Source organism: Lathyrus oleraceus, chromosome 6 (genome assembly GCF_024323335.1).
Source record: "Lathyrus oleraceus cultivar Zhongwan6 chromosome 6, CAAS_Psat_ZW6_1.0, whole genome shotgun sequence".
NCBI lineage: Eukaryota > Viridiplantae > Streptophyta > Magnoliopsida > Fabales > Fabaceae > Lathyrus > Lathyrus oleraceus.
This window is the reverse complement of record NC_066584.1, coordinates 190,157,949-190,165,914: the sequence shown is the minus strand read 5'-3', so window position 1 is coordinate 190,165,914 and position 7,966 is coordinate 190,157,949. Positions and strand designations below refer to the sequence as shown.

Below are 7,966 nucleotides of genomic sequence, written 5' to 3'. Positions count from 1 at the left end.
CTCTTCCTACTAACATGGATTGGCCTTTGCATCAGTTAGATGTTAAGAATGCATTTCTTAATGGCGATCTAGAAGCAGAAGTATATATGGACATTCGTCCTGGCTTTGAAAACAAATTTGGATCAAATGTGTGCAAACTAAATAAGTCTTTTTATGGACAAAAGCAGTCCCCTAGAGCTTGGTTTCAAAAATTCACTTAGTCCATGAAGAAACAAGGGTACATGCAAGGACAGGCTGATCACACCTTGTTCACAAAATTCTCCCACGATGAAAAAGTTGTTATCCTGATTATTTATGTTGATGATATTGTCCTTACTGGAGACGATACAATGGAAATAGCAAGAGTAAAAGACAAATTGGTAGTAGACTTTGAAATCAAGGACTTGAGATTCATGAGATATTTTCTAGGTATGGAGGTTGCTCGGTCAAAATATGGTTTTATGGTTTCACAACTGAAATGCATTATAGACTTGTTGAAAGAAACAAGAATGAGTGGATGTCGTCCTGCAGATACCCATATGGATCCTAATGCTAAACTTTGGGGAGAAGGTAATGTTTCTATTGATACTACGAGATATCAGAGATTGGTTGGGAAACTAATTTATTTGTCACACACCCGACCTGATATTGTTTTCTCAGTTAGTGTAGTGAGTCAGTTTATGCATTCTCCTTTCGAGGAACATCTTGAGGCAGTCTATAGGATACTGAGATATTTGAAGGGAAATCCTGGAAAAGGATTATTTTTTAAGAAGACTAGTGAAAGAAATGTATCTATCTTCACCGATGCCGATTGGGCAAGTTCAGTCACATATAAAAGATCAACCTCTGGATACTGTACCTATTTTTGGTATAATCTTGTGACATGGAGGAGCAAGAAACAATGAGTTGTAGAAAGGAGTAGTGCAGAAGCCGGGTTTAGAGCTATGTGTCAAGGTATTTGTGAAGTATTATGGATCCCTAGAGTCCTAGAAGAACTTAAGATGAAAATTGAGCTTCCATTGAAATTATACTTTGACAGTAAAGCTGTTATTAGCAGAGCTCATAATCCAGTTCAACATGACAAAACCAAGCATATCGAGATTGATTGACACTTCATAAATGAGAAGTTAGATGCTAAAATCATATGTCTACCCTTCGTGACTTCAAGTCAACAAACTGCGGATATCCTGACCAAAAGTTTGACAAAACCTACTTTTGAGTATTTGATAGACAAGCTGGACATGATAGATATCTATGCACCAACTTGAGCGGGTTGTTGGAAAATATATTATTTCGGTTTTATTATTGTCTTTAATACTACCTTTATTGTTTTTTATTCTCCATTAAGGAGAAAATCAATTGTAATAATTGTATTCTCACTATATAAACCACCCTAAGGCTGACGAATAAAATAGAACAACTTTTATCTATTTTTTCCAATAAATTTCTCACTGTTTAGGTTTGTATGTAACTCTTTGTAACCGATGCTCGACTGTTTTGAGAGACTGAAAATAGGAAAGGGCAAAATCACAGGCTAGTGATAACAATGACCTTTTTGTGAGTGTAGACAAACCTACTCGGATTGTTGACGTTGTTTTTGGAATTCTTACGATAAAAAAATGCACGTTTTGAGGTACAAGCTATTTGGCTCTTCCTTTGTCATATATTGTTGAGTTATGGATTATCTGAGTGGTTGTAACTTGGTTAAGATGGCAAAGAAGTGTACTATTGTTATTCAGTTTATCGAAGATGCTATACATCCTGCTAAGTGTAGAATGTTTGTTGGCATGGTAGCTGTGATATTTTCTTATGTTGCTTAGCCTGATTAGAAAATCACTTCATTGTATTCACTGCTACTTTATATACTATTGTTGTTTACAACTACTTTCTTGGTTTGTCTTTTCCTATAATTTCAATTTGTAGCAGCATCTGTATCAAGCTAAAGGGTCTTAAATGAAACTTTCAAGGTCAATATTGGTCTTAAACTGATAAGGCAAATAGTTAATATGTTTTTCAAAGAGCTAGTCCAATAGTTTTGATTTTTTTAGGTACTAAGTTTAGGGAATTGTCTGTCTTTGGCCAATATATTCTTCTCAATTGGTGGTCGAAATATATTGTATTGATAGGATGGTCCACTCCCTACATACAATGCTTCTGGCTCCTTCTACACTATTTCACTTCTGTGCACGATGTTGTCGGATCCTTCCGCACGGTTCTAGTACCTTCGCTGTTTGGCTCCTTATGTACCACTGGTGTTTCACATTAAGTAATTTATTCAATAAAAGATGGTTTTCTGCTTTGTTCTACATTTTTCATTTAGCTCTTCTCTTCTCTTTGTTTCTTGAACTTTAAAGGCATGTAGAGCTACATGCATCCATGATTTCTATTGCTCAATTGTTGATCTCTTTTTATGATGATAAAATATTTCATTCAAATTGGACCTTGTTTCCAATACCGGATTGGAAGCAAGACCCTTATCACTTAAAATGTGCATATTTTTGAATAGTGGAGCATTCAAGAAATAGGTAGGTTTGTTCCCCATTCATTCATAATAAGTTCCTTACATTTCCTTTTAAGGCAAAAACAATGTTCAATTATAAGTAGAAACTTGAATTATTTAGTGCATTTAAGTACATAGGAATCTCCAATTTGATTTTAGACAAACTCAATTTGTTTGATAAATTCACACTTGATTACTCACTTAGTAAATTGAGTTTGACAAGAAAGTTATATTAGAGTATTGTGTTCATACTAGCATAGCTTTCTAGCTGGTTACTTCCTTTAACTTCTATATTTTTCATTGTTGCAATTGGCTTGTCTTTTAACAAATTAATTGTCCTTTCATGTCAGCCGTTTAGTTATACTATTCCTCCATAATTTTTTGAGGCATTTGCTGTATAAATTATCTGTCTTTGAAATATTAAAAAAATCCTCTATGAGTCGTGTTTATTCCCATTGCTTATTGCAACCTAAGTAGGGGCCAAAGAGCTTGAGAGAGAGTAGACACAAAAGCATCAACTTCAAGTTCTTAGAGAAATAATTGGATCTTTGTGTTGCTAGTTACAAAAGTAGTAATTATACAATGTTATTGTTATTATTTGTATAGTGAAAAACTTAATTGGAAGAATGTTTATTTAAATTGGAATAAGCTAGCAATCTAAAAGACAAGAGACTAATATTTATGTTGCTTTTTGTAATTGTTCTTCTATTGTACCTTTGCTCCTTTAGTGTTAAAATTTAGTTTGTAGTTGGTTAAAATTTGATATCAATAAATATCTAAATTTCTAGCTTATGTTATAAAATTTTATAATAGAGCTTCTTTACAAATATCGAAAATTTCTAATACTTTAATATTCCATTTAATGATTAAAATTTATATATTAATATGTATAATCTTTAAACCTTTAAAAATTCTATATTAATTTGTAGAATCTTTAAACTATTAAAAATTAAAATAATTTATAAAAAAAATTATATTAATGGTAATTGATGAAGTTTGTTTGAAAGTTGAATATGTGGGTTGAAATTTATATGTACTATTGGTAAACAATAATTAAATCATATTTACAAAAGTTGTCTTGAATGCATCTGCTCCTCCTATCACTTGTAGTCTTGTTTCAAAAGTGGGAGAAAAGAAAAAGAGCGTAAAAATATATATATATATATATATATATATATATATATATATATATATATATATATATATATATATATATATATATATATATAAGAAGAAAAACATATGAAAAAGAAGGGATAAGAATGAAGTCTCAAAAAACAACTATAAAAAGTGGGGTAAAAGAAAAAGAGCGTAAAATTTTATAACCAAGAGAAATAACTAAGCCAAACTAGTTACGTCATATTATCCTAAAGGGCGCAACGACACAACAAGCTACTTCCTTACAAATCTGATGGCATTTGTATGATCTGCAACCATAAGCCTCTAGAAAGTGAAATTGTGAGTTGCAAAACTTGTGCAACACCATGGCTTGTTCCATGTTTACCTCTCCGTCCCCTGAAAATCTTCGATTGGAATTACACTGATTGTTCTCAACCTGTGGATGTCAACCACGTCGTCGATGCATCTGCTCCTCCTATCACTTGTAGTCTTGTTTCCACCATCTACGCCAACGAGAATGGTACTTCACTCACTGGTGAAGAAAGGGCCAAGAAAAGTCATGAAGTCTATGATGGATCTCCTAAACCACCTTTTGAAAACAACAAAAAATATAATGACTTGTATGGCATTTTCTATAGTAAGCTTAACTGCACTTTCTGCTTGCACTTGCCTGAGAGGCCTATCACTGTTAGTTTCTTTCATTTCCCCTATTTATATTTTCTCTTTACCATTAAAGAAATATTTTTATTTTATTTTAATTATTTGATAATTTCCAGTGACATTGTATTTCAATCTTGAAATCAAATCTTCAGACAACCCAATTAAATTTGTTTTTGTTAGGTTCTCTAAACAATTTGATCTTAACTGAAACATATTAAACATTTAGTCTTATTAGAATTATTTTTTAAAATTGTAATTTATTATTTGTTGTTATTGGGGTTTCAGACACTATGCGGGCACAATTTTTATGAAGTGTTTTGAGAAATGGATTAAGCAAGGAAAAAACAATTGCCCAATTGTAAGGCTGAAATTCCAGCAAATATGGCGAGTGGTCCACAAATCAATGCACAACTGGAGACCACCATTCAAATGGCTATATCAGAGAGTGTTGCTCATGGGAAGATATTTGTGACGATTTCAAAAGATCATTTTGGACCCATTGTTGCTGAGAATGATCCAATAAGAAAACGGGGAGTTCTTGTTGGTGATACATGGGAGGGTTTGATGGAATGTATCCAATGGGGTGCTCATTTTCCCCATGATTCCAGGATTGCTAGTCAGAGTGTTTATGGTGCTCAATCCGTTGCTCTATCTGGTGGTTACATTGATGAGATAGATCATGGTAATTGGTTTCTTTATAGTGGAAGTTGTGGAAATGACCTTAGTGGTAACAAACGTACCAACAAAAATCAGTCATTTGATAAAAATTCTGAGAGAAAGAATGAAGATTTGAGACTCAGTTGCGAAAAAGGTTATCCTGTTCGTGTTGTAAGGTTTGTCTTATTATAAATTCAATTGTTTTGTTCTTTAATAGTTTAGTTTTAAATTTCAATGTTATAATATGTGATGAATTTTTACACAGATTTGTGTAAATTTATATGGTATTTAGATTGTAAATCCATTAATTTGGTTCAGGTCCCACACGAAGAAACGCTCCTCTTATGCACCCAAATCAGGAGTGCGATACGATGGGGTTTATAGAATTGAAAAATGGTGGCGCAAAATTAGAAAGCAAGTATGGTTCTTGTTTGTAATATTTATGCATTCCATTTATGCATGCAAGTACATTGATTAATATCTAACAAATTATCAATTGATCAAACTTTATTATTGACTGGAAGTATATTTTTCATAGGGTCACAAGGTTTGTAGATATTTGTTTGTGAGGTGTGACAATGAGCCTGCTCCATGGACAAGGTTGGTTATTTGCAAATTTTGTTCCTGGCGTCTTGTGTATTTTTACAAATAATCCGAGTAGAGGTATAAAACATGATCCTTAAATTCGTTTTGTTGATCAGAAGTGAATTATCCGAAGATCGTCCCTATCCACTACCTATTATTGAAAGGAAGGGTGATCCATCATGGGGCTTTGATGTAAGTAGTGGTGTTTTCTACTGATATGTTTTCCTTAGAGATCTTGATGCCATAAAGGATTTATTTTAGTTATTTTTATTACATTTATTTATTTTCTTAAACATTACTTTTATACTTTATAAGACATGATAATCACAATCATTAAGTTTAAGTTTTTGTAAAAAAAAATCCTTTACATCTGAAATACTCAAAGTTGTATGCCAAACTTAGTCGAAAGTCGAATAAAGGGTGAGTTGATGCTCATACAGTCAAATGATAGTCAAATGTCATAGTTCTTATAACATCTATAACTATGTGCGTTTGTCTAAATTTTAGGAGGAAAAAGGTTGATGGCTATGGAAGAAGCCTCCACCGCCAAGTAAGAAACTAGTGAATGTGAATCCTATCGATGAAACAAAAATAAAAGTTGATGTGAAAAAAGCAAGAAAGGTGTCCTCAAAAATCAAGGATAAGCTTTTGAAAGGTATAAGATCCTTGGTGATAACTATTCACCTTGTTTCTTTTTAATTAGATGTTGTTGTTGTTGTTGTTGTAAGAATAATATTGTAGTGAATTTGTTAAGTTAATTTTTTTGTAGAGTTTGGTTGCAATATCTGCCACAAGGTGTTGGCTTCCCCTCTTACTACACCATGTGCTCACAACTTTTGCAAAGTCTGCTTGGAATGTGTGTTTTCAAGCCAAAGTTATATAAGGGAGAGGGTCACTCAAAGTGGATTTGCTTTGCGGCCCAAGAAAAACACCATGAAATATCCTACATGTTCGACTGACATCGTGGATTACCTTAAGATTTTAAAGGTAATGCTGTACCTCTTTTAAAATAAATGGTTTATCTTAAGATTTCACTTTGAAGTAGGCGTTATTAGTTTTAGCGTTATTTTTAGCCATTGGATTGCATTGAATATTTGTAATGTGATTTATAAGTTTCAGTATTATGACTTATATTTGCAACAACCAAATAAAAAATGGATTGTTGTCATCCTTATTCAAGTTCCTTTTAAACCTATCTGAAAATATGAAATTACGTGTGGAATTTAGTATTTATTATAAAGTCTTTAGGTATTCAATTTTGACAATTTATTTACATTTAATAATGTTTCAAATTTTGTTGGAAATTATTTCATACTTAATATTGGTCACATATGCATTTGATAATGTTTGATTCTTTTGTTGCATATCTCTTGATACTTAACATTATTAACAGTGTACGTATGTGTTTTCTTTCAATTATTTAGTGAGATAAAAAAGTCTTATTTTTATTATTATTTATGGTTTTTAATAGGTTAACACAGACATGATGGACATCATAGAATCACTCCAGAGAGATTTTTGATGCCAAGACTGTAGAGATGGTGGAGAAACATATTGATGATGTGGAACTGGAAAGGAAACGAATGTCTTGTAATTATGATTTTTTTTTTGGATTTGCATTATACTTGTTGAGGTTTGAGAAGATATTTACTACATTTGGGAATTGGTATTGTTTTACACAAGAAAACTTGAGTCATTTCATTAATCAAGGGTTCTTCCGTAAAAAAAGGAATCAAATAAAAAACACAACGTCTATTCTAAGAATTGATCGCTTTTGCTAATAAATGCGCAACCGAATTTACTTGACGCTTAACAAACTTCATGTCGAAGTTGGAGTTACGAAGTAATAAATTTTTAATGCAAAAAAATCAAACTAAACTCGGAAATACCAACTTTATTTGATATTGCCTAACTATAGTGTTATTTTAAACATGAGAAGGAGTTGAAGCATTTTATATTTTAATATATACCTATCAAGTTATATTTTCATATACAAGAGATACATAGGTTTCTTTTACATTACTGTTAGTTTTTTATATAATTTTTAAGATATTCTTTTAAGGCTTACTTAAGATTTTAAAACTGAATTCAAACCACAAGGCACCTTTTTTGAGATTGAACTTCGTGAATTTGAAGCATAAAAACTAGAATTTCAATTTAATATATTTATCTATTTTTTCATTAATCCAATGGAAAAAATTGTTTTCCAATCCATCCGTATATAATTATCGATGAATTCAATCTTGTAATATTATAGATGAATTCAATCTAGCCAATGTATTTAAAAACTTCAATATATTACTTTTAAAGTTTATTTTAATTCTAATAAATTACTTTAATATTAAAATAATTAAAAATTATTTATAAAATTATAAAAGTGAAACATTTAATATATAGATGACATTTTTATATTAAAAAATTAATTATAAAAACAAACAAATAAAAAACACTTTTCAATAATATAAT

General features: G+C 31.2%; 1 pseudogene; it reads left to right on the top strand.

Moving 5' to 3' along the window:
- The first annotated feature begins 203 nt into the window (after positions 1-203).
- On the top strand, positions 204-7,022 carry LOC127094700 (E3 ubiquitin-protein ligase ORTHRUS 2-like; annotated as a pseudogene).
- The last annotated feature ends 944 nt before the right edge of the window (positions 7,023-7,966 follow it).